Here is a 26369-nt window from a genome sequence, read left to right as displayed (position 1 = left end):
CCCGGGCAGCCTTGAAGTTAAAGCGTATACCTAGGAGCGTTGCCCCATCGCTTCTTGAATACCAACAGGCTTGGGGCCATGACCGTTTCCTGGGAGGAGCTTGCTCCGCTGCTTGCCCGCCCTCTCAGTGAACAACTTTTTCCTAATACCCAATCCGAACTTCCCTTGAGGCCGCTTGAAGCCATTCCTTTGCGTCCTACCACGGGCCCCCAGAGAGAAGAGATCAGCACCTCCCTCTGCGCTCCCCGTCGTGAGGAATTTGTAGACAGCAGTGAGCTCAGCCCTCGGTCTCCTCTCCTCTAAGCTGAACAACCCCAGCGTCCTCAGCCGCGCCTCGTAAGCACATGCCCGCTAGTCCTTTCACCATCTTTGCTGCCTTCTTTTGAAGCGCATTCTAATAGTTTGATATCCTTCCTACACTGTGGTGCCCCAAAGGGCACACAGTACTCGAGGTGAGGCCGCACCAGGACGGAGGGTCGTGGGTCAATCCCTTCTTCTGAGCAGCTAGCTACGCCGTGCCTAGCGCACCCCAGGAGACGGCTGGCCCTTTTGGCCACCAGGGCACGTTCTTGACTCCTATTGAGCTGACCACCAACCCAAATGCCCAGATCCCTTTCCAAAGCCCATACGTGTTTGCTCGCTGCCTAAGTTCCCAAAGGAGATTCCTGGTCAGCCAAGCCACTGGCCTTCTGCCCCTCTCGCTTGACTTGCGACACGTTGGAATTGCCCGCTCCTGTGCTCTTAAGAAAGGGCTCTTAAAAAGTGACCAGCATTTACGGACACCAATACCCGCAAAAGCAGACTGCCAGGGGACCTTACTAACTAGCTCCTTGAGCAGCCTGAAGTCTGCTCTCCCGGGGTGCAGGGTAGTAGCTCTGCAGACAGTTTTTCCCATATCACCAGGTTTTCCACTCAACCGCTTCTCGATCGCTACACGGCCAAGACAGCCACCGATCGTCACTTCACCCACGACGCCATCTCTAGGTACAAACAACAGGTCTAGGAGGGCACCTTTCCGAGTCGTCTCCCTTAGTACCCGTACCAAAAAGTTCTCTTGAGTGTGGGCTTCAGGGATTTCCTGGGCCTGTTCATGTCTGCTCGATGGCAGTCCCAGTTAGCAGCTGGGAAGCTGAAGTCGCCCGTAAGGACGACACAGGGCGACTCATCTAGACATTTCCCTTGATTCCTTCTAGAATAAGACATCGGTGTCATCATCCTGGCTGGGTAATCCAGAGTAGACTCCTGCAAGAACACGCACTTCATTAGCTTTTCCCCTAATCTTTACGCAGAGGCTCTCAACCAGGTCGTCCTCCCCTGCAAGCGCTGCACAGTCCGACCCCTCCCTTACACGCAGCGCTACCGGTCCGCCTCGCCTGCCCTGCCTCTCTCTCCTGAAGAGCCTGTAACCGTCTCCATCACAGCGCTCCACTCTCAGGACTCTTCCCAACAAGTCTCACTTACGCCAATGATGTCGTAGCTCTGGCACCGAGCCAAGGCCTCTACTCCATGGAATCACAGAATCACAGAATCACAGAATCGTAGAATGCTTTGGCTTGGAAGGGACCTTTAGAGGTCACCTAGCCCAACCGCCCTGCAGCGAGCAGGGACACCTTTAACTCTAGATCAGGTTGCTGAGAGCCCCATCCAACCTGACCTTGAAGGTTTCCAGGGACGGGGCCTCCACTACCTGTCTGGGCAACCCGTTCTAGTGCCTCACCACCCTCACTGGAAAAAAACGTACAAACATTTCAGATGCGCTCCAGTGTACTCAGTACATCGTGGAGCAGAGCGAAGGCTCTCGCTAGCACAGCGTCCCTCAAGCAGTGACATACCGTCCCATAGCTTAGCACTAGTAGGCCGGATTTTATCCCTCCCCGCCTTCAAACCTAGTTTAAAGCTCTTTCAAGCAGCACCGCTAATTCGTGAGCAAAAATACTCTTCCCCCGTTGAGAACGGTGAATCTCGTCAGGCCCCAGCAGGCCTGGTGTCGCACAGGCCACCCCATGATTGAAAAAGCCCAAACTCTGGCAGCGCCGCTAGCCTCGGGGCCAGGTAGTGATACGCGGCGTCTGCCTGTTTTCATGTCATTCCCTAGAGCTGGGAGGACAGAGGAGAGTCCTGCCTGCGCTCGTGATCCCGTCACCAATCTCCCCGAGGCCCTGAAGTCTCTCTTGACCGCCCTTGGGCTTCTCGTCGCGACTTTGTTGGTACCCGCACGAAAAAGCAAGAGCTGATAATAATCTGAGGGCCGTACAAGGCTAGGAAGCTTCCTGGCGACGCCTTCTACCCGAGCCACAGGGAGGCAGAACGCTTCCCCAAAAGGCAGGCCTGGTCGGCAGAGCAGGGGAGTAGTGAATGAATTCTTTATTTTGCTTTCCCTACTAACCTGTCCGCTCCCAGCCCACGCGTTTTCCCGCTTTTGCCCGTCAGATTCTCTCCACCATCCCACCGGGGGCAAGGGATTGAGCTGCTGTGTGATGCCAAGCTGCCTGCTGGGATTAACCCGCCGCGCCTGGGAAGCCAAAGCCCAGTGAATTGTTGAAACCAGAGCCCAGTCGCCCGTGCCTGCCTTCCTCCCCAGAGTGATGCACAGACACTCACAGAGGCGGCGTCTGTGCGTTAAACGAGTCCTTTATTGGCATCTTTGCACAGGGTCAAGCTCCCAGAGGGAAGGGACTCTCCCAGAGAGGGAGGGCGGTGGCTGTCCAGGTGGTAACGGGAGTCTCTGTTGCCAGGCTCCTTGCAACGGCCGCTCCAGCTGCATCGGGTCCCACTGCCCGGACCGCGCTTTTGCTGCGGAGCTGCGGGGCAGGTGTGGCAGCAGTTCCCGCTGCCGACTGAGCAGCGTGTTCTCCGTGTGCAGCGTGCCGGGTTCTGCAGCACCAGCTCCCCGGGGAGCGTCTAGGAAGCACAGATTCTCCACCTGGCCCCCAGTGAACACACAGAGGCACATCAGCGGTGCCTCTCGCTTGGTCCCTGCACAGCCGGAGGTGCCAGCAACAATTTCTGGGCCCGTGTGAAATGCCATCCTGGCTGGCCCAGTGCGAGGGGAAAGCAGGGCAAAACTCATCCTTGTCGCCACTGTAGCTGTCCCTGGCTGCTGTGCTGGGGACTCCATCGAGAGGAGAACAGTGCCGCCCTTGGCAGAGGGCTGCTGCACGGGGTTTGCCCTTTCCTTTCTGCGTCCCGCATTCTTCCCTCTGTCTCCGTCCTGTGTGAGGTGGCCGTCTGCCATCAGCTGTGAGTCCCACAAACACAGCCCCGTGCATGAAGACCTCCTTCAGTGCCCGTAGAACAGCAGTCTTACGAGCCGGTCTTGCAGCTCATCGGACTCACGCAGCGCCTCGGCACGGGCGGCTGGATCCTGTGCCAGGTGCTGGAAGAGGTTGGGTGGCTCGGCCGTCTGGAAAGCTGGGAGCAAGATGACGTCGTCGGGCATGTTCTCATTGCCAAAGAAGAAGTGGTCGAGGCGTTTCTCCTGCAGGCAGCAGCGCAGGTAGCGCATGATACCCTGCAGCCGCAGCAGGAAATCCCTCCTGCGCCAGCCTGACAGGGGTGCGGTGGTCAGGAGGTGCATCACAGCTGTCTTCAAGGCACAGGTGGAAAAGCCTGTGCCCGCCAGGATGCGGGCGCAGAGCTGCAGGCATTTGAGGTGGAAGCTGTTATGCGGGGCCTGCCTGGCCGTATGCCTGAAGACCTTCACCTCTGCCACAGCGTAGCTCTCTGGCCACGTTGTGCTTGGGGTGAAGATGGCCTCTGCAGTCTGGCTGCTCAGGAAGATGTCCGAGTCGCCTTGCTGCACCCCAAGCATTATCTCAATGAAGAGGGTTCTCCCGGAGGCATTCGTCAGCTGCAGCTTGCAGGAGCGGCTGGAGGGCAGCACCTTCGTATTGTGGCGACGCGACCGAGGCACTGCCACCCGGGCTGACCTGACGAAGCTCTGGAACCAGCGGGCAGTTTTCTGCACATCTAGGTAGGAGCCAGTGCAGAGGGTGCCTAGGAGGCTGGGACCCTGATTTCTCCTCAGCTCCTCCTTGGGGTGGTGGAGGAAGCACAGCAGGTTCTCCACCAGCTGCTCCCTCGTGCAGGTGCACTCCAGCTCCACGCGGAGGCAGGAGTCCTTTGCCTGCATCTCCCCCGTGTTGCCCAGCTCCAGGTGGAAGGTGTGCCCACAGCGGGGCTGCAGGGGCACGAGCAGGCGGGAGACAGCATCATCCCCACGGGGACTGCAACCTTCAAAAGCACTGCCCACCCCGATGGCTGGTTGCCGCACCGGGAAGAAACTATTTGACAAGAGCACCTGGAAGACACGGAGGAGGTCGGCCACCAGCTTCGCCCACCACCTGGCTCCTGTACGCCAGGTGCTGCACTGGCCACTGGATGCGCTTTGCAAAACTCCCGCCGAGACCCCTCTCATCAGCAGGATCTTCTCCTTCACTTTCTTCCTCCTCCTGCTCTTCTTCCTCCCCCTGCTCCTCTTCCTCCCGCTGCTCCTCTTCCTCCTCCAGCTCTGTGCTGCTGCTAGAGCTCTCCCCGTCGCTGCTGCTGTCCATCCACGTCGTGGATTGTTTTCCTGAGCCACCAGCAGAGCCCGAAGAGCAGGACAAGGACTCCGGCAATCAGCCAGAACTGCCACTGCTGCAAGGCAGCCAAGAGCTGGCCTCCCCAGGCAATGCTGCGCGGCTCCTGGCTCCTCTGCTCCAGCTCCTGCAGCAGGCGAGTCATCTCGGCGTTGAGCCGCTCCGCACGCTGCTGCATGCGCTCGCGCGTGGCCTCATCCAGCTCGTCACCGACCATCTGGGGGAGCTGGAAGATGCTTTGCAGAAGCACGGCAAGGACTTTTGTGGCAGCCATGGCCTGCAGGAGGAGGGAGAGCAGGGGTTGGCTGGGTCCGGGAGGGAGAGAGCTGGTGGCGGGGGGAGCGGGGAGGGGAGCCGCAGGGAGCTGGGGGCAGGTAGGCGAGGGGGCGAGGCAGCTGGGAGGCAGCAAGGCCCGAGCCCAGCCCTGGCAGCACCGTGCCTTGCCCAAGGCACTGCCACGAGCGGCTGGGCTCTCGGTGCAGGGTGAGAACCCACCGTGCCGGGGGCCCGCCTTTCTGCCCCGGCCCTCGTCCAGCCCGGCTTCCCGCCGCGTGCGCACTCACCGCTGTCCCAGGCCGTACTGGGGCAGCGCTGCCTGCTGGCGCCTTTTATAACCGCCCCCCATTGTGACTCGTCCCCTATGCGCCAGAGCGCATCACAGGCACGCCCGCCGGCCAGCCTCGCCCTTCGGCCCCCCCCCCAGCTCAGCCACTCGCAGCTGCCCTGCTCTACTGGCTAAGGCTGGCCTAGAGTGAACTGCTTAACCACAGGAGCTTGCGTGCTGCTTTCTTTTGGATTTATTATCGTCGGCCTGCCACGGCAATCTCATAGTCACAGAATATCCTGAGTTGGAGGGGACCCACGAGGATCATCGAGTCCAACCCGTGACTCCGCCCCGGGCAGCCTTGAAGTTAAAGCGTATACCTAGGAGCGTTGCCCCATCGCTTCTTGAATACCAACAGGCTTGGGGCCATGACCGTTTCCTGGGAGGAGCTTGCTCCGCTGCTTGCCCGCCCTCTCAGTGAACAACTTTTTCCTAATACCCAATCCGAACTTCCCTTGAGGCCGCTTGAAGCCATTCCTTTGCGTCCTACCACGGGCCCCCAGAGAGAAGAGATCAGCACCTCCCTCTGCGCTCCCCGTCGTGAGGAATTTGTAGACAGCAGTGAGCTCAGCCCTCGGTCTCCTCTCCTCTAAGCTGAACAACCCCAGCGTCCTCAGCCGCGCCTCGTAAGCACATGCCCGCTAGTCCTTTCACCATCTTTGCTGCCTTCTTTTGAAGCGCATTCTAATAGTTTGATATCCTTCCTACACTGTGGTGCCCCAAAGGGCACACAGTACTCGAGGTGAGGCCGCACCAGGACGGAGGGTCGTGGGTCAATCCCTTCTTCCGAGCAGCTAGCTACGCCGTGCCTAGCGCACCCCAGGAGACGGCTGGCCCTTTTGGCCACCAGGGCACGTTCTTGACTCCTATTGAGCTGACCACCAACCCAAATGCCCAGATCCCTTTCCAAAGCCCATACGTGTTTGCTCGCTGCCTAAGTTCCCAAAGGAGATTCCTGGTCAGCCAAGCCACTGGCCTTCTGCCCCTCTCGCTTGACTTGCGACACGTTGGAATTGCCCGCTCCTGTGCTCTTAAGAAAGGGCTCTTAAAAAGTGACCAGCATTTACGGACACCAATACCCGCAAAAGCAGACTGCCAGGGGACCTTACTAACTAGCTCCTTGAGCAGCCTGAAGTCTGCTCTCCCGGGGTGCAGGGTAGTAGCTCTGCAGACAGTTTTTCCCATATCACCAGGTTTTCCACTCAACCGCTTCTCGATCGCTACACGGCCAAGACAGCCACCGATCGTCACTTCACCCACGACGCCATCTCTAGGTACAAACAACAGGTCTAGGAGGGCACCTTTCCGAGTCGTCTCCCTTAGTACCCGTACCAAAAAGTTCTCTTGAGTGTGGGCTTCAGGGATTTCCTGGGCCTGTTCATGTCTGCTCGATGGCAGTCCCAGTTAGCAGCTGGGAAGCTGAAGTCGCCCGTAAGGACGACACAGGGCGACTCATCTAGACATTTCCCTTGATTCCTTCTAGAATAAGACATCGGTGTCATCATCCTGGCTGGGTAATCCAGAGTAGACTCCTGCAAGAACACGCACTTCATTAGCTTTTCCCCTAATCTTTACGCAGAGGCTCTCAACCAGGTCGTCCTCCCCTGCAAGCGCTGCACAGTCCGACCCCTCCCTTACACGCAGCGCTACCGGTCCGCCTCGCCTGCCCTGCCTCTCTCTCCTGAAGAGCCTGTAACCGTCTCCATCACAGCGCTCCACTCTCAGGACTCTTCCCAACAAGTCTCACTTACGCCAATGATGTCGTAGCTCTGGCACCGAGCCAAGGCCTCTACTCCATGGAATCACAGAATCACAGAATCACAGAATCACAGAATCGTAGAATGCTTTGGCTTGGAAGGGACCTTTAGAGGTCACCTAGCCCAACCGCCCTGCAGCGAGCAGGGACACCTTTAACTCTAGATCAGGTTGCTGAGAGCCCCATCCAACCTGACCTTGAAGGTTTCCAGGGACGGGGCCTCCACTACCTGTCTGGGCAACCCGTTCTAGTGCCTCACCACCCTCACTGGAAAAAAACGTACAAACATTTCAGATGCGCTCCAGTGTACTCAGTACATCGTGGAGCAGAGCGAAGGCTCTCGCTAGCACAGCGTCCCTCAAGCAGTGACATACCGTCCCATAGCTTAGCACTAGTAGGCCGGATTTTATCCCTCCCCGCCTTCAAACCTAGTTTAAAGCTCTTTCAAGCAGCACCGCTAATTCGTGAGCAAAAATACTCTTCCCCCGTTGAGAACGGTGAATCTCGTCAGGCCCCAGCAGGCCTGGTGTCGCACAGGCCACCCCATGATTGAAAAAGCCCAAACTCTGGCAGCGCCGCTAGCCTCGGGGCCAGGTAGTGATACGCGGCGTCTGCCTGTTTTCATGTCATTCCCTAGAGCTGGGAGGACAGAGGAGAGTCCTGCCTGCGCTCGTGATCCCGTCACCAATCTCCCCGAGGCCCTGAAGTCTCTCTTGACCGCCCTTGGGCTTCTCGTCGCGACTTTGTTGGTACCCGCACGAAAAAGCAAGAGCTGATAATAATCTGAGGGCCGTACAAGGCTAGGAAGCTTCCTGGCGACGCCTTCTACCCGAGCCACAGGGAGGCAGAACGCTTCCCCAAAAGGCAGGCCTGGTCGGCAGAGCAGGGGAGTAGTGAATGAATTCTTTATTTTGCTTTCCCTACTAACCTGTCCGCTCCCAGCCCACGCGTTTTCCCGCTTTTGCCCGTCAGATTCTCTCCACCATCCCACCGGGGGCAAGGGATTGAGCTGCTGTGTGATGCCAAGCTGCCTGCTGGGATTAACCCGCCGCGCCTGGGAAGCCAAAGCCCAGTGAATTGTTGAAACCAGAGCCCAGTCGCCCGTGCCTGCCTTCCTCCCCAGAGTGATGCACAGACACTCACAGAGGCGGCGTCTGTGCGTTAAACGAGTCCTTTATTGGCATCTTTGCACAGGGTCAAGCTCCCAGAGGGAAGGGACTCTCCCAGAGAGGGAGGGCGGTGGCTGTCCAGGTGGTAACGGGAGTCTCTGTTGCCAGGCTCCTTGCAACGGCCGCTCCAGCTGCATCGGGTCCCACTGCCCGGACCGCGCTTTTGCTGCGGAGCTGCGGGGCAGGTGTGGCAGCAGTTCCCGCTGCCGACTGAGCAGCGTGTTCTCCGTGTGCAGCGTGCCGGGTTCTGCAGCACCAGCTCCCCGGGGAGCGTCTAGGAAGCACAGATTCTCCACCTGGCCCCCAGTGAACACACAGAGGCACATCAGCGGTGCCTCTCGCTTGGTCCCTGCACAGCCGGAGGTGCCAGCAACAATTTCTGGGCCCGTGTGAAATGCCATCCTGGCTGGCCCAGTGCGAGGGGAAAGCAGGGCAAAACTCATCCTTGTCGCCACTGTAGCTGTCCCTGGCTGCTGTGCTGGGGACTCCATCGAGAGGAGAACAGTGCCGCCCTTGGCAGAGGGCTGCTGCACGGGGTTTGCCCTTTCCTTTCTGCGTCCCGCATTCTTCCCTCTGTCTCCGTCCTGTGTGAGGTGGCCGTCTGCCATCAGCTGTGAGGCACCACAAACACAGCCCCGTGCATGAAGACCTCCTTCAGTGCCCGTAGAACAGCAGTCTTACGAGCCGGTCTTGCAGCTCATCGGACTCACGCAGCGCCTCGGCACGGGCGGCTGGATCCTGTGCCAGGCGCTGGAAGAGGTTGGGTGGCTCGGCCGTCTGGAAAGCTGGGAGCAAGATGACGTCGTCGGGCATGTTCTCATTGCCAAAGAAGAAGTGGTCGAGGCGTTTCTCCTGCAGGCAGCAGCGCAGGTAGCGCATGATACCCTGCAGCCGCAGCAGGAAATCCCTCCTGCGCCAGCCTGACAGGGGTGCGGTGGTCAGGAGGTGCATCACAGCTGTCTTCAAGGCACAGGTGGAAAAGCCTGTGCCCGCCAGGATGCGGGCGCAGAGCTGCAGGCATTTGAGGTGGAAGCTGTTATGCGGGGCCTGCCTGGCCGTATGCCTGAAGACCTTCACCTCTGCCACAGCGTAGCTCTCTGGCCACGTTGTGCTTGGGGTGAAGATGGCCTCTGCAGTCTGGCTGCTCAGGAAGATGTCCGAGTCGCCTTGCTGCACCCCAAGCATTATCTCAATGAAGAGGGTTCTCCCGGAGGCATTCGTCAGCTGCAGCTTGCAGGAGCGGCTGGAGGGCAGCACCTTCGTATTGTGGCGACGCGACCGAGGCACTGCCACCCGGGCTGACCTGACGAAGCTCTGGAACCAGCGGGCAGTTTTCTGCACATCTAGGTAGGAGCCAGTGCAGAGGGTGCCTAGGAGGCTGGGACCCTGATTTCTCCTCAGCTCCTCCTTGGGGTGGTGGAGGAAGCACAGCAGGTTCTCCACCAGCTGCTCCCTCGTGCAGGTGCACTCCAGCTCCACGCGGAGGCAGGAGTCCTTTGCCTGCATCTCCCCCGTGTTGCCCAGCTCCAGGTGGAAGGTGTGCCCACAGCGGGGCTGCAGGGGCACAAGCAGGCGGGAGACAGCATCATCCCCACGGGGACTGCAACCTTCAAAAGCACTGCCCACCCCGATGGCTGGTTGCCGCACCGGGAAGAAACTATTTGACAAGAGCACCTGGAAGACACGGAGGAGGTCGGCCACCAGCTTCGCCCACCACCTGGCTCCTGTACGCCAGGTTCTGCACTGGCCACTGGATGCGCTTTGCAAAACTCCCGCCGAGACCCCTCTCATCAGCAGGATCTTCTCCTTCACTTTCTTCCTCCTCCTGCTCTTCTTCCTCCCCCTGCTCCTCTTCCTCCCGCTGCTCCTCTTCCTCCTCCAGCTCTGTGCTGCTGCTGGAGCTCTCCCCGTCGCTGCTGCTGTCCATCCACGTCGTGGATTGTTTTCCTGAGCCACCAGCAGAGCCCGAAGAGCAGGACAAGGACTCCGGCAATCAGCCAGAACTGCCACTGCTGCAAGGCAGCCAAGAGCTGGCCTCCCCAGGCAATGCTGCGCGGCTCCTGGCTCCTCTGCTCCAGCTCCTGCAGCAGGCGAGTCATCTCGGCGTTGAGCCGCTCCGCACGCTGCTGCATGCGCTCGCGCGTGGCCTCATCCAGCTCGTCACCGACCATCTGGGGGAGCTGGAAGATGCTTTGCAGAAGCACGGCAAGGACTTTTGTGGCAGCCATGGCCTGCAGGAGGAGGGAGAGCAGGGGTTGGCTGGGTCCGGGAGGGAGAGAGCTGGTGGCGGGGGGAGCGGGGAGGGGAGCCGCAGGGAGCTGGGGGCAGGTAGGCGAGGGGGCGAGGCAGCTGGGAGGCAGCAAGGCCCGAGCCCAGCCCTGGCAGCACCGTGCCTTGCCCAAGGCACTGCCACGAGCGGCTGGGCTCTCGGTGCAGGGTGAGAACCCACCGTGCCGGGGGCCCGCCTTTCTGCCCCGGCCCTCGTCCAGCCCGGCTTCCCGCCGCGTGCGCACTCACCGCTGTCCCAGGCCGTACTGGGGCAGCGCTGCCTGCTGGCGCCTTTTATAACCGCCCCCCATTGTGACTCGTCCCCTATGCGCCAGAGCGCATCACAGGCACGCCCGCCGGCCAGCCTCGCCCTTCGGCCCCCCCCCCCAGCTCAGCCACTCGCAGCTGCCCTGCTCTACTGGCTAAGGCTGGCCTAGAGTGAACTGCTTAACCACAGGAGCTTGCGTGCTGCTTTCTTTTGGATTTATTATCGTCGGCCTGCCACGGCAATCTCATAGTCACAGAATATCCTGAGTTGGAGGGGACCCACGAGGATCATCGAGTCCAACCCGTGACTCCGCCCCGGGCAGCCTTGAAGTTAAAGCGTATACCTAGGAGCGTTGCCCCATCGCTTCTTGAATACCAACAGGCTTGGGGCCATGACCGTTTCCTGGGAGGAGCTTGCTCCGCTGCTTGCCCGCCCTCTCAGTGAACAACTTTTTCCTAATACCCAATCCGAACTTCCCTTGAGGCCGCTTGAAGCCATTCCTTTGCGTCCTACCACGGGCCCCCAGAGAGAAGAGATCAGCACCTCCCTCTGCGCTCCCCGTCGTGAGGAATTTGTAGACAGCAGTGAGCTCAGCCCTCGGTCTCCTCTCCTCTAAGCTGAACAACCCCAGCGTCCTCAGCCGCGCCTCGTAAGCACATGCCCGCTAGTCCTTTCACCATCTTTGCTGCCTTCTTTTGAAGCGCATTCTAATAGTTTGATATCCTTCCTACACTGTGGTGCCCCAAAGGGCACACAGTACTCGAGGTGAGGCCGCACCAGGACGGAGGGTCGTGGGTCAATCCCTTCTTCTGAGCAGCTAGCTACGCCGTGCCTAGCGCACCCCAGGAGACGGCTGGCCCTTTTGGCCACCAGGGCACGTTCTTGACTCCTATTGAGCTGACCACCAACCCAAATGCCCAGATCCCTTTCCAAAGCCCATACGTGTTTGCTCGCTGCCTAAGTTCCCAAAGGAGATTCCTGGTCAGCCAAGCCACTGGCCTTCTGCCCCTCTCGCTTGACTTGCGACACGTTGGAATTGCCCGCTCCTGTGCTCTTAAGAAAGGGCTCTTAAAAAGTGACCAGCATTTACGGACACCAATACCCGCAAAAGCAGACTGCCAGGGGACCTTACTAACTAGCTCCTTGAGCAGCCTGAAGTCTGCTCTCCCGGGGTGCAGGGTAGTAGCTCTGCAGACAGTTTTTCCCATATCACCAGGTTTTCCACTCAACCGCTTCTCGATCGCTACACGGCCAAGACAGCCACCGATCGTCACTTCACCCACGACGCCATCTCTAGGTACAAACAACAGGTCTAGGAGGGCACCTTTCCGAGTCGTCTCCCTTAGTACCCGTACCAAAAAGTTCTCTTGAGTGTGGGCTTCAGGGATTTCCTGGGCCTGTTCATGTCTGCTCGATGGCAGTCCCAGTTAGCAGCTGGGAAGCTGAAGTCGCCCGTAAGGACGACACAGGGCGACTCATCTAGACATTTCCCTTGATTCCTTCTAGAATAAGACATCGGTGTCATCATCCTGGCTGGGTAATCCAGAGTAGACTCCTGCAAGAACACGCACTTCATTAGCTTTTCCCCTAATCTTTACGCAGAGGCTCTCAACCAGGTCGTCCTCCCCTGCAAGCGCTGCACAGTCCGACCCCTCCCTTACACGCAGCGCTACCGGTCCGCCTCGCCTGCCCTGCCTCTCTCTCCTGAAGAGCCTGTAACCGTCTCCATCACAGCGCTCCACTCTCAGGACTCTTCCCAACAAGTCTCACTTACGCCAATGATGTCGTAGCTCTGGCACCGAGCCAAGGCCTCTACTCCATGGAATCACAGAATCACAGAATCACAGAATCACAGAATCGTAGAATGCTTTGGCTTGGAAGGGACCTTTAGAGGTCACCTAGCCCAACCGCCCTGCAGCGAGCAGGGACACCTTTAACTCTAGATCAGGTTGCTGAGAGCCCCATCCAACCTGACCTTGAAGGTTTCCAGGGACGGGGCCTCCACTACCTGTCTGGGCAACCCGTTCTAGTGCCTCACCACCCTCACTGGAAAAAAACGTACAAACATTTCAGATGCGCTCCAGTGTACTCAGTACATCGTGGAGCAGAGCGAAGGCTCTCGCTAGCACAGCGTCCCTCAAGCAGTGACATACCGTCCCATAGCTTAGCACTAGTAGGCCGGATTTTATCCCTCCCCGCCTTCAAACCTAGTTTAAAGCTCTTTCAAGCAGCACCGCTAATTCGTGAGCAAAAATACTCTTCCCCCGTTGAGAACGGTGAATCTCGTCAGGCCCCAGCAGGCCTGGTGTCGCACAGGCCACCCCATGATTGAAAAAGCCCAAACTCTGGCAGCGCCGCTAGCCTCGGGGCCAGGTAGTGATACGCGGCGTCTGCCTGTTTTCATGTCATTCCCTAGAGCTGGGAGGACAGAGGAGAGTCCTGCCTGCGCTCGTGATCCCGTCACCAATCTCCCCGAGGCCCTGAAGTCTCTCTTGACCGCCCTTGGGCTTCTCGTCGCGACTTTGTTGGTACCCGCACGAAAAAGCAAGAGCTGATAATAATCTGAGGGCCGTACAAGGCTAGGAAGCTTCCTGGCGACGCCTTCTACCCGAGCCACAGGGAGGCAGAACGCTTCCCCAAAAGGCAGGCCTGGTCGGCAGAGCAGGGGAGTAGTGAATGAATTCTTTATTTTGCTTTCCCTACTAACCTGTCCGCTCCCAGCCCACGCGTTTTCCCGCTTTTGCCCGTCAGATTCTCTCCACCATCCCACCGGGGGCAAGGGATTGAGCTGCTGTGTGATGCCAAGCTGCCTGCTGGGATTAACCCGCCGCGCCTGGGAAGCCAAAGCCCAGTGAATTGTTGAAACCAGAGCCCAGTCGCCCGTGCCTGCCTTCCTCCCCAGAGTGATGCACAGACACTCACAGAGGCGGCGTCTGTGCGTTAAACGAGTCCTTTATTGGCATCTTTGCACAGGGTCAAGCTCCCAGAGGGAAGGGACTCTCCCAGAGAGGGAGGGCGGTGGCTGTCCAGGTGGTAACGGGAGTCTCTGTTGCCAGGCTCCTTGCAACGGCCGCTCCAGCTGCATCGGGTCCCACTGCCCGGACCGCGCTTTTGCTGCGGAGCTGCGGGGCAGGTGTGGCAGCAGTTCCCGCTGCCGACTGAGCAGCGTGTTCTCCGTGTGCAGCGTGCCGGGTTCTGCAGCACCAGCTCCCCGGGGAGCGTCTAGGAAGCACAGATTCTCCACCTGGCCCCCAGTGAACACACAGAGGCACATCAGCGGTGCCTCTCGCTTGGTCCCTGCACAGCCGGAGGTGCCAGCAACAATTTCTGGGCCCGTGTGAAATGCCATCCTGGCTGGCCCAGTGCGAGGGGAAAGCAGGGCAAAACTCATCCTTGTCGCCACTGTAGCTGTCCCTGGCTGCTGTGCTGGGGACTCCATCGAGAGGAGAACAGTGCCGCCCTTGGCAGAGGGCTGCTGCACGGGGTTTGCCCTTTCCTTTCTGCGTCCCGCATTCTTCCCTCTGTCTCCGTCCTGTGTGAGGTGGCCGTCTGCCATCAGCTGTGAGTCCCACAAACACAGCCCCGTGCATGAAGACCTCCTTCAGTGCCCGTAGAACAGCAGTCTTACGAGCCGGTCTTGCAGCTCATCGGACTCACGCAGCGCCTCGGCACGGGCGGCTGGATCCTGTGCCAGGTGCTGGAAGAGGTTGGGTGGCTCGGCCGTCTGGAAAGCTGGGAGCAAGATGACGTCGTCGGGCATGTTCTCATTGCCAAAGAAGAAGTGGTCGAGGCGTTTCTCCTGCAGGCAGCAGCGCAGGTAGCGCATGATACCCTGCAGCCGCAGCAGGAAATCCCTCCTGCGCCAGCCTGACAGGGGTGCGGTGGTCAGGAGGTGCATCACAGCTGTCTTCAAGGCACAGGTGGAAAAGCCTGTGCCCGCCAGGATGCGGGCGCAGAGCTGCAGGCATTTGAGGTGGAAGCTGTTATGCGGGGCCTGCCTGGCCGTATGCCTGAAGACCTTCACCTCTGCCACAGCGTAGCTCTCTGGCCACGTTGTGCTTGGGGTGAAGATGGCCTCTGCAGTCTGGCTGCTCAGGAAGATGTCCGAGTCGCCTTGCTGCACCCCAAGCATTATCTCAATGAAGAGGGTTCTCCCGGAGGCATTCGTCAGCTGCAGCTTGCAGGAGCGGCTGGAGGGCAGCACCTTCGTATTGTGGCGACGCGACCGAGGCACTGCCACCCGGGCTGACCTGACGAAGCTCTGGAACCAGCGGGCAGTTTTCTGCACATCTAGGTAGGAGCCAGTGCAGAGGGTGCCTAGGAGGCTGGGACCCTGATTTCTCCTCAGCTCCTCCTTGGGGTGGTGGAGGAAGCACAGCAGGTTCTCCACCAGCTGCTCCCTCGTGCAGGTGCACTCCAGCTCCACGCGGAGGCAGGAGTCCTTTGCCTGCATCTCCCCCGTGTTGCCCAGCTCCAGGTGGAAGGTGTGCCCACAGCGGGGCTGCAGGGGCACGAGCAGGCGGGAGACAGCATCATCCCCACGGGGACTGCAACCTTCAAAAGCACTGCCCACCCCGATGGCTGGTTGCCGCACCGGGAAGAAACTATTTGACAAGAGCACCTGGAAGACACGGAGGAGGTCGGCCACCAGCTTCGCCCACCACCTGGCTCCTGTACGCCAGGTTCTGCACTGGCCACTGGATGCGCTTTGCAAAACTCCCGCCGAGACCCCTCTCATCAGCAGGATCTTCTCCTTCACTTTCTTCCTCCTCCTGCTCTTCTTCCTCCCCCTGCTCCTCTTCCTCCCGCTGCTCCTCTTCCTCCTCCAGCTCTGTGCTGCTGCTGGAGCTCTCCCCGTCGCTGCTGCTGTCCATCCACGTCGTGGATTGTTTTCCTGAGCCACCAGCAGAGCCCGAAGAGCAGGACAAGGACTCCGGCAATCAGCCAGAACTGCCACTGCTGCAAGGCAGCCAAGAGCTGGCCTCCCCAGGCAATGCTGCGCGGCTCCTGGCTCCTCTGCTCCAGCTCCTGCAGCAGGCGAGTCATCTCGGCGTTGAGCCGCTCCGCACGCTGCTGCATGCGCTCGCGCGTGGCCTCATCCAGCTCGTCACCGACCATCTGGGGGAGCTGGAAGATGCTTTGCAGAAGCACGGCAAGGACTTTTGTGGCAGCCATGGCCTGCAGGAGGAGGGAGAGCAGGGGTTGGCTGGGTCCGGGAGGGAGAGAGCTGGTGGCGGGGGGAGCGGGGAGGGGAGCCGCAGGGAGCTGGGGGCAGGTAGGCGAGGGGGCGAGGCAGCTGGGAGGCAGCAAGGCCCGAGCCCAGCCCTGGCAGCACCGTGCCTTGCCCAAGGCACTGCCACGAGCGGCTGGGCTCTCGGTGCAGGGTGAGAACCCACCGTGCCGGGGGCCCGCTTTTCTGCCCCGGCCCTCGTCCAGCCCGGCTTCCCGCCGCGTGCGCACTCACCGCTGTCCCAGGCCGTACTGGGGCAGCGCTGCCTGCTGGCGCCTTTTATAACCGCCCCCCATTGTGACTCGTCCCCTATGCGCCAGAGCGCATCACAGGCACGCCCGCCGGCCAGCCTCGCCCTTCGGCCCCCCCCCCCAGCTCAGCCACTCGCAGCTGCCCTGCTCTACTGGCTAAGGCTGGCCTAGAGTGAACTGCTTAACCACAGGAGCTTGCGTGCTGCTTTCTTTTGGATTTATTATCGTCGGCCTGCCACGGCAATCTCATAGTCACAGAATATCCTGAGTTGGAGGGGACCCACGAGGATCATCGAGTCCAACCCGTGACTCCGCCCCGGGCAGCCTTGAATTTAAAGCGTATACCTAGGAGCGTTGCCCCATCGCTTCTTGAATACCAACAGGCTTGGGGCCATGACCGTTTCCTGGGAGAAGCTTGCTCCGCTGCTTGCCCGCCCTCTCAGTGAACAACTTTTTCCTAATACCCAATCCGAACTTCCCTTGAGGCCGCTTGAAGCCATTCCTTTGCGTCCTACCACGGGCCCCCAGAGAGAAGAGATCAGCACCTCCCTCTGCGCTCCCCGTCGTGAGGAATTTGTAGACAGCAGTGAGCTCAGCCCTCGGTCTCCTCTCCTCTAAGCTGAACAACCCCAGCGTCCTCAGCCGCGCCTCGTAAGCACATGCCCGCTAGTCCTTTCACCATCTTTGCTGCCTTCTTTTGAAGCGCATTCTAATAGTTTGATATCCTTCCTACACTGTGGTGCCCCAAAGGGCACACAGTACTCGAGGTGAGGCCGCACCAGGACGGAGGGTCGTGGGTCAATCCCTTCTTCTGAGCAGCTAGCTACGCCGTGCCTAGCGCACCCCAGGAGACGGCTGGCCCTTTTGGCCACCAGGGCACGTTCTTGACTCCTATTGAGCTGACCACCAACCCAAATGCCCAGATCCCTTTCCAAAGCCCATACGTGTTTGCTCGCTGCCTAAGTTCCCAAAGGAGATTCCTGGTCAGCCAAGCCACTGGCCTTCTGCCCCTCTCGCTTGACTTGCGACACGTTGGAATTGCCCGCTCCTGTGCTCTTAAGAAAGGGCTCTTAAAAAGTGACCAGCATTTACGGACACCAATACCCGCAAAAGCAGACTGCCAGGGGACCTTACTAACTAGCTCCTTGAGCAGCCTGAAGTCTGCTCTCCCGGGGTGCAGGGTAGTAGCTCTGCAGACAGTTTTTCCCATATCACCAGGTTTTCCACTCAACCGCTTCTCGATCGCTACACGGCCAAGACAGCCACCGATCGTCACTTCACCCACGACGCCATCTCTAGGTACAAACAACAGGTCTAGGAGGGCACCTTTCCGAGTCGTCTCCCTTAGTACCCGTACCAAAAAGTTCTCTTGAGTGTGGGCTTCAGGGATTTCCTGGGCCTGTTCATGTCTGCTCGATGGCAGTCCCAGTTAGCAGCTGGGAAGCTGAAGTCGCCCGTAAGGACGACACAGGGCGACTCATCTAGACATTTCCCTTGATTCCTTCTAGAATAAGACATCGGTGTCATCATCCTGGCTGGGTAATCCAGAGTAGACTCCTGCAAGAACACGCACTTCATTAGCTTTTCCCCTAATCTTTACGCAGAGGCTCTCAACCAGGTCGTCCTCCCCTGCAAGCGCTGCACAGTCCGACCCCTCCCTTACACGCAGCGCTACCGGTCCGCCTCGCCTGCCCTGCCTCTCTCTCCTGAAGAGCCTGTAACCGTCTCCATCACAGCGCTCCACTCTCAGGACTCTTCCCAACAAGTCTCACTTACGCCAATGATGTCGTAGCTCTGGCACCGAGCCAAGGCCTCTACTCCATGGAATCACAGAATCACAGAATCACAGAATCGTAGAATGCTTTGGCTTGGAAGGGACCTTTAGAGGTCACCTAGCCCAACCGCCCTGCAGCGAGCAGGGACACCTTTAACTCTAGATCAGGTTGCTGAGAGCCCCATCCAACCTGACCTTGAAGGTTTCCAGGGACGGGGCCTCCACTACCTGTCTGGGCAACCCGTTCTAGTGCCTCACCACCCTCACTGGAAAAAAACGTACAAACATTTCAGATGCGCTCCAGTGTACTCAGTACATCGTGGAGCAGAGCGAAGGCTCTCGCTAGCACAGCGTCCCTCAAGCAGTGACATACCGTCCCATAGCTTAGCACTAGTAGGCCGGATTTTATCCCTCCCCGCCTTCAAACCTAGTTTAAAGCTCTTTCAAGCAGCACCGCTAATTCGTGAGCAAAAATACTCTTCCCCCGTTGAGAACGGTGAATCTCGTCAGGCCCCAGCAGGCCTGGTGTCGCACAGGCCACCCCATGATTGAAAAAGCCCAAACTCTGGCAGCGCCGCTAGCCTCGGGGCCAGGTAGTGATACGCGGCGTCTGCCTGTTTTCATGTCATTCCCTAGAGCTGGGAGGACAGAGGAGAGTCCTGCCTGCGCTCGTGATCCCGTCACCAATCTCCCCGAGGCCCTGAAGTCTCTCTTGACCGCCCTTGGGCTTCTCGTCGCGACTTTGTTGGTACCCGCACGAAAAAGCAAGAGCTGATAATAATCTGAGGGCCGTACAAGGCTAGGAAGCTTCCTGGCGACGCCTTCTACCCGAGCCACAGGGAGGCAGAACGCTTCCCCAAAAGGCAGGCCTGGTCGGCAGAGCAGGGGAGTAGTGAATGAATTCTTTATTTTGCTTTCCCTACTAACCTGTCCGCTCCCAGCCCACGCGTTTTCCCGCTTTTGCCCGTCAGATTCTCTCCACCATCCCACCGGGGGCAAGGGATTGAGCTGCTGTGTGATGCCAAGCTGCCTGCTGGGATTAACCCGCCGCGCCTGGGAAGCCAAAGCCCAGTGAATTGTTGAAACCAGAGCCCAGTCGCCCGTGCCTGCCTTCCTCCCCAGAGTGATGCACAGACACTCACAGAGGCGGCGTCTGTGCGTTAAACGAGTCCTTTATTGGCATCTTTGCACAGGGTCAAGCTCCCAGAGGGAAGGGACTCTCCCAGAGAGGGAGGGCGGTGGCTGTCCAGGTGGTAACGGGAGTCTCTGTTGCCAGGCTCCTTGCAACGGCCGCTCCAGCTGCATCGGGTCCCACTGCCCGGACCGCGCTTTTGCTGCGGAGCTGCGGGGCAGGTGTGGCAGCAGTTCCCGCTGCCGACTGAGCAGCGTGTTCTCCGTGTGCAGCGTGCCGGGTTCTGCAGCACCAGCTCCCCGGGGAGCGTCTAGGAAGCACAGATTCTCCACCTGGCCCCCAGTGAACACACAGAGGCACATCAGCGGTGCCTCTCGCTTGGTCCCTGCACAGCCGGAGGTGCCAGCAACAATTTCTGGGCCCGTGTGAAATGCCATCCTGGCTGGCCCAGTGCGAGGGGAAAGCAGGGCAAAACTCATCCTTGTCGCCACTGTAGCTGTCCCTGGCTGCTGTGCTGGGGACTCCATCGAGAGGAGAACAGTGCCGCCCTTGGCAGAGGGCTGCTGCACGGGGTTTGCCCTTTCCTTTCTGCGTCCCGCATTCTTCCCTCTGTCTCCGTCCTGTGTGAGGTGGCCGTCTGCCATCAGCTGTGAGTCCCACAAACACAGCCCCGTGCATGAAGACCTCCTTCAGTGCCCGTAGAACAGCAGTCTTACGAGCCGGTCTTGCAGCTCATCGGACTCACGCAGCGCCTCGGCACGGGCGGCTGGATCCTGTGCCAGGCGCTGGAAGAGGTTGGGTGGCTCGGCCGTCTGGAAAGCTGGGAGCAAGATGACGTCGTCGGGCATGTTCTCATTGCCAAAGAAGAAGTGGTCGAGGCGTTTCTCCTGCAGGCAGCAGCGCAGGTAGCGCATGATACCCTGCAGCCGCAGCAGGAAATCCCTCCTGCGCCAGCCTGACAGGGGTGCGGTGGTCAGGAGGTGCATCACAGCTGTCTTCAAGGCACAGGTGGAAAAGCCTGTGCCCGCCAGGATGCGGGCGCAGAGCTGCAGGCATTTGAGGTGGAAGCTGTTATGCGGGGCCTGCCTGGCCGTATGCCTGAAGACCTTCACCTCTGCCACAGCGTAGCTCTCTGGCCACGTTGTGCTTGGGGTGAAGATGGCCTCTGCAGTCTGGCTGCTCAGGAAGATGTCCGAGTCGCCTTGCTGCACCCCAAGCATTATCTCAATGAAGAGGGTTCTCCCGGAGGCATTCGTCAGCTGCAGCTTGCAGGAGCGGCTGGAGGGCAGCACCTTCGTATTGTGGCGACGCGACCGAGGCACTGCCACCCGGGCTGACCTGACGAAGCTCTGGAACCAGCGGGCAGTTTTCTGCACATCTAGGTAGGAGCCAGTGCAGAGGGTGCCTAGGAGGCTGGGACCCTGATTTCTCCTCAGCTCCTCCTTGGGGTGGTGGAGGAAGCACAGCAGGTTCTCCACCAGCTGCTCCCTCGTGCAGGTGCACTCCAGCTCCACGCGGAGGCAGGAGTCCTTTGCCTGCATCTCCCCCGTGTTGCCCAGCTCCAGGTGGAAGGTGTGCCCACAGCGGGGCTGCAGGGGCACGAGCAGGCGGGAGACAGCATCATCCCCACGGGGACTGCAACCTTCAAAAGCACTGCCCACCCCGATGGCTGGTTGCCGCACCGGGAAGAAACTATTTGACAAGAGCACCTGGAAGACACGGAGGAGGTCGGCCACCAGCTTCGCCCACCACCTGGCTCCTGTACGCCAGGTGCTGCACTGGCCACTGGATGCGCTTTGCAAAACTCCCGCCGAGACCCCTCTCATCAGCAGGATCTTCTCCTTCACTTTCTTCCTCCTCCTGCTCTTCTTCCTCCCCCTGCTCCTCTTCCTCCCGCTGCTCCTCTTCCTCCTCCAGCTCTGTGCTGCTGCTGGAGCTCTCCCCGTCGCTGCTGCTGTCCATCCACGTCGTGGATTGTTTTCCTGAGCCACCAGCAGAGCCCGAAGAGCAGGACAAGGACTCCGGCAATCAGCCAGAACTGCCACTGCTGCAAGGCAGCCAAGAGCTGGCCTCCCCAGGCAATGCTGCGCGGCTCCTGGCTCCTCTGCTCCAGCTCCTGCAGCAGGCGAGTCATCTCGGCGTTGAGCCGCTCCGCACGCTGCTGCATGCGCTCGCGCGTGGCCTCATCCAGCTCGTCACCGACCATCTGGGGGAGCTGGAAGATGCTTTGCAGAAGCACGGCAAGGACTTTTGTGGCAGCCATGGCCTGCAGGAGGAGGGAGAGCAGGGGTTGGCTGGGTCCGGGAGGGAGAGAGCTGGTGGCGGGGGGAGCGGGGAGGGGAGCCGCAGGGAGCTGGGGGCAGGTAGGCGAGGGGGTGAGGCAGCTGGGAGGCAGCAAGGCCCGAGCCCAGCCCTGGCAGCACCGTGCCTTGCCCAAGGCACTGCCACGAGCGGTTGGGCTCTCGGTGCAGGGTGAGAACCCACCGTGCCGGGGGCCCGCTTTTCTGCCCCGGCCCTCGTCCAGCCCGGCTTCCCGCCGCGTGCGCACTCACCGCTGTCCCAGGCCGTACTGGGGCAGCGCTGCCTGCTGGCGCCTTTTATAACCGCCCCCCATTGTGACTCGTCCCCTATGCGCCAGAGCGCATCACAGGCACGCCCGCCGGCCAGCCTCGCCCTTCGGCCCCCCCCCCAGCTCAGCCACTCGCAGCTGCCCTGCTCTACTGGCTAAGGCTGGCCTAGAGTGAACTGCTTAACCACAGGAGCTTGCGTGCTGCTTTCTTTTGGATTTATTATCGTCGGCCTGCCACGGCAATCTCATAGTCACAGAATATCCTGAGTTGGAGGGGACCCACGAGGATCATCGAGTCCAACCCGTGACTCCGCCCCGGGCAGCCTTGAAGTTAAAGCGTATACCTAGGAGCGTTGCCCCATCGCTTCTTGAATACCAACAGGCTTGGGGCCATGACCGTTTCCTGGGAGGAGCTTGCTCCGCTGCTTGCCCGCCCTCTCAGTGAACAACTTTTTCCTAATACCCAATCCGAACTTCCCTTGAGGCCGCTTGAAGCCATTCCTTTGCGTCCTACCACGGGCCCCCAGAGAGAAGAGATCAGCACCTCCCTCTGCGCTCCCCGTCGTGAGGAATTTGTAGACAGCAGTGAGCTCAGCCCTCGGTCTCCTCTCCTCTAAGCTGAACAACCCCAGCGTCCTCAGCCGCGCCTCGTAAGCACATGCCCGCTAGTCCTTTCACCATCTTTGCTGCCTTCTTTTGAAGCGCATTCTAATAGTTTGATATCCTTCCTACACTGTGGTGCCCCAAAGGGCACACAGTACTCGAGGTGAGGCCGCACCAGGACGGAGGGTCGTGGGTCAATCCCTTCTTCCGAGCAGCTAGCTACGCCGTGCCTAGCGCACCCCAGGAGACGGCTGGCCCTTTTGGCCACCAGGGCACGTTCTTGACTCCTATTGAGCTGACCACCAACCCAAATGCCCAGATCCCTTTCCAAAGCCCATACGTGTTTGCTCGCTGCCTAAGTTCCCAAAGGAGATTCCTGGTCAGCCAAGCCACTGGCCTTCTGCCCCTCTCGCTTGACTTGCGACACGTTGGAATTGCCCGCTCCTGTGCTCTTAAGAAAGGGCTCTTAAAAAGTGACCAGCATTTACGGACACCAATACCCGCAAAAGCAGACTGCCAGGGGACCTTACTAACTAGCTCCTTGAGCAGCCTGAAGTCTGCTCTCCCGGGGTGCAGGGTAGTAGCTCTGCAGACAGTTTTTCCCATATCACCAGGTTTTCCACTCAACCGCTTCTCGATCGCTACACGGCCAAGACAGCCACCGATCGTCACTTCACCCACGACGCCATCTCTAGGTACAAACAACAGGTCTAGGAGGGCACCTTTCCGAGTCGTCTCCCTTAGTACCCGTACCAAAAAGTTCTCTTGAGTGTGGGCTTCAGGGATTTCCTGGGCCTGTTCATGTCTGCTCGATGGCAGTCCCAGTTAGCAGCTGGGAAGCTGAAGTCGCCCGTAAGGACGACACAGGGCGACTCATCTAGACATTTCCCTTGATTCCTTCTAGAATAAGACATCGGTGTCATCATCCTGGCTGGGTAATCCAGAGTAGACTCCTGCAAGAACACGCACTTCATTAGCTTTTCCCCTAATCTTTACGCAGAGGCTCTCAACCAGGTCGTCCTCCCCTGCAAGCGCTGCACAGTCCGACCCCTCCCTTACACGCAGCGCTACCGGTCCGCCTCGCCTGCCCTGCCTCTCTCTCCTGAAGAGCCTGTAACCGTCTCCATCACAGCGCTCCACTCTCAGGACTCTTCCCAACAAGTCTCACTTACGCCAATGATGTCGTAGCTCTGGCACCGAGCCAAGGCCTCTACTCCATGGAATCACAGAATCACAGAATCACAGAATCACAGAATCGTAGAATGCTTTGGCTTGGAAGGGACCTTTAGAGGTCACCTAGCCCAACCGCCCTGCAGCGAGCAGGGACACCTTTAACTCTAGATCAGGTTGCTGAGAGCCCCATCCAACCTGACCTTGAAGGTTTCCAGGGACGGGGCCTCCACTACCTGTCTGGGCAACCCGTTCTAGTGCCTCACCACCCTCACTGGAAAAAAACGTACAAACATTTCAGATGCGCTCCAGTGTACTCAGTACATCGTGGAGCAGAGCGAAGGCTCTCGCTAGCACAGCGTCCCTCAAGCAGTGACATACCGTCCCATAGCTTAGCACTAGTAGGCCGGATTTTATCCCTCCCCGCCTTCAAACCTAGTTTAAAGCTCTTTCAAGCAGCACCGCTAATTCGTGAGCAAAAATACTCTTCCCCCGTTGAGAACGGTGAATCTCGTCAGGCCCCAGCAGGCCTGGTGTCGCACAGGCCACCCCATGATTGAAAAAGCCCAAACTCTGGCAGCGCCGCTAGCCTCGGGGCCAGGTAGTGATACGCGGCGTCTGCCTGTTTTCATGTCATTCCCTAGAGCTGGGAGGACAGAGGAGAGTCCTGCCTGCGCTCGTGATCCCGTCACCAATCTCCCCGAGGCCCTGAAGTCTCTCTTGACCGCCCTTGGGCTTCTCGTCGCGACTTTGTTGGTACCCGCACGAAAAAGCAAGAGCTGATAATAACCTGAGGGCCGTACAAGGCTAGGAAGCTTCCTGGCGACGCCTTCTACCCGAGCCACAGGGAGGCAGAACGCTTCCCCAAAAGGCAGGCCTGGTCGGCAGAGCAGGGGAGTAGTGAATGAATTCTTTATTTTGCTTTCCCTACTAACCTGTCCGCTCCCAGCCCACGCGTTTTCCCGCTTTTGCCCGTCAGATTCTCTCCACCATCCCACCGGGGGCAAGGGATTGAGCTGCTGTGTGATGCCAAGCTGCCTGCTGGGATTAACCCGCCGCGCCTGGGAAGCCAAAGCCCAGTGAATCGTTGAAACCAGAGCCCAGTCGCCCGTGCCTGCCTTCCTCCCCAGAGTGATGCACAGACACTCACAGAGGCGGCGTCTGTGCGTTAAACGAGTCCTTTATTGGCATCTTTGCACAGGGTCAAGCTCCCAGAGGGAAGGGACTCTCCCAGAGAGGGAGGGCGGTGGCTGTCCAGGTGGTAACGGGAGTCTCTGTTGCCAGGCTCCTTGCAACGGCCGCTCCAGCTGCATCGGGTCCCACTGCCCGGACCGCGCTTTTGCTGCGGAGCTGCGGGGCAGGTGTGGCAGCAGTTCCCGCTGCCGACTGAGCAGCGTGTTCTCCGTGTGCAGCGTGCCGGGTTCTGCAGCACCAGCTCCCCGGGGAGCGTCTAGGAAGCACAGATTCTCCACCTGGCCCCCAGTGAACACACAGAGGCACATCAGCGGTGCCTCTCGCTTGGTCCCTGCACAGCCGGAGGTGCCAGCAACAATTTCTGGGCCCGTGTGAAATGCCATCCTGGCTGGCCCAGTGCGAGGGGAAAGCAGGGCAAAACTCATCCTTGTCACCACTGTAGCTGTCCCTGGCTGCTGTGCTGGGGACTCCATCGAGAGGAGAACAGTGCCGCCCTTGGCAGAGGGCTGCTGCACGGGGTTCGCCCTTTCCTTTCTGCGTCCCGCATTCTTCCCTCTGTCTCCGTCCTGTGTGAGGTGGCCGTCTGCCATCAGCTGTGAGTCCCACAAACACAGCCCCGTGCATGAAGACCTCCTTCAGTGCCCGTAGAACAGCAGTCTTACGAGCCGGTCTTGCAGCTCATCGGACTCACGCAGCGCCTCGGCACGGGCGGCTGGATCCTGTGCCAGGTGCTGGAAGAGGTTGGGTGGCTCGGCCGTCTGGAAAGCTGGGAGCAAGATGACGTCGTCGGGCATGTTCTCATTGCCAAAGAAGAAGTGGTCGAGGCGTTTCTCCTGCAGGCAGCAGCGCAGGTAGCGCATGATACCCTGCAGCCGCAGCAGGAAATCCCTCCTGCGCCAGCCTGACAGGGGTGCGGTGGTCAGGAGGTGCATCACAGCTGTCTTCAAGGCACAGGTGGAAAAGCCTGTGCCCGCCAGGATGCGGGCGCAGAGCTGCAGGCATTTGAGGTGGAAGCTGTTATGCGGGGCCTGCCTGGCCGTATGCCTGAAGACCTTCACCTCTGCCACAGCGTAGCTCTCTGGCCACGTTGTGCTTGGGGTGAAGATGGCCTCTGCAGTCTGGCTGCTCAGGAAGATGTCCGAGTCGCCTTGCTGCACCCCAAGCATTATCTCAATGAAGAGGGTTCTCCCGGAGGCATTCGTCAGCTGCAGCTTGCAGGAGCGGCTGGAGGGCAGCACCTTCGTATTGTGGCGACGCGACCGAGGCACTGCCACCCGGGCTGACCTGACGAAGCTCTGGAACCAGCGGGCAGTTTTCTGCACATCTAGGTAGGAGCCAGTGCAGAGGGTGCCTAGGAGGCTGGGACCCTGATTTCTCCTCAGCTCCTCCTTGGGGTGGTGGAGGAAGCACAGCAGGTTCTCCACCAGCTGCTCCCTCGTGCAGGTGCACTCCAGCTCCACGCGGAGGCAGGAGTCCTTTGCCTGCATCTCCCCCGTGTTGCCCAGCTCCAGGTGGAAGGTGTGCCCACAGCGGGGCTGCAGGGGCACGAGCAGGCGGGAGACAGCATCATCCCCACGGGGACTGCAACCTTCAAAAGCACTGCCCACCCCGATGGCTGGTTGCCGCACCGGGAAGAAACTATTTGACAAGAGCACCTGGAAGACACGGAGGAGGTCGGCCACCAGCTTCGCCCACCACCTGGCTCCTGTACGCCAGGTTCTGCACTGGCCACTGGATGCGCTTTGCAAAACTCCCGCCGAGACCCCTCTCATCAGCAGGATCTTCTCCTTCACTTTCTTCC

The sequence above is a fragment of the Pelecanus crispus genome, chromosome 6 (genome assembly GCF_030463565.1).
Source record: "Pelecanus crispus isolate bPelCri1 chromosome 6, bPelCri1.pri, whole genome shotgun sequence".
Taxonomy (NCBI): Eukaryota; Metazoa; Chordata; class Aves; order Pelecaniformes; family Pelecanidae; genus Pelecanus; species Pelecanus crispus.
Note: the sequence above shows the minus strand (reverse complement) of the source record.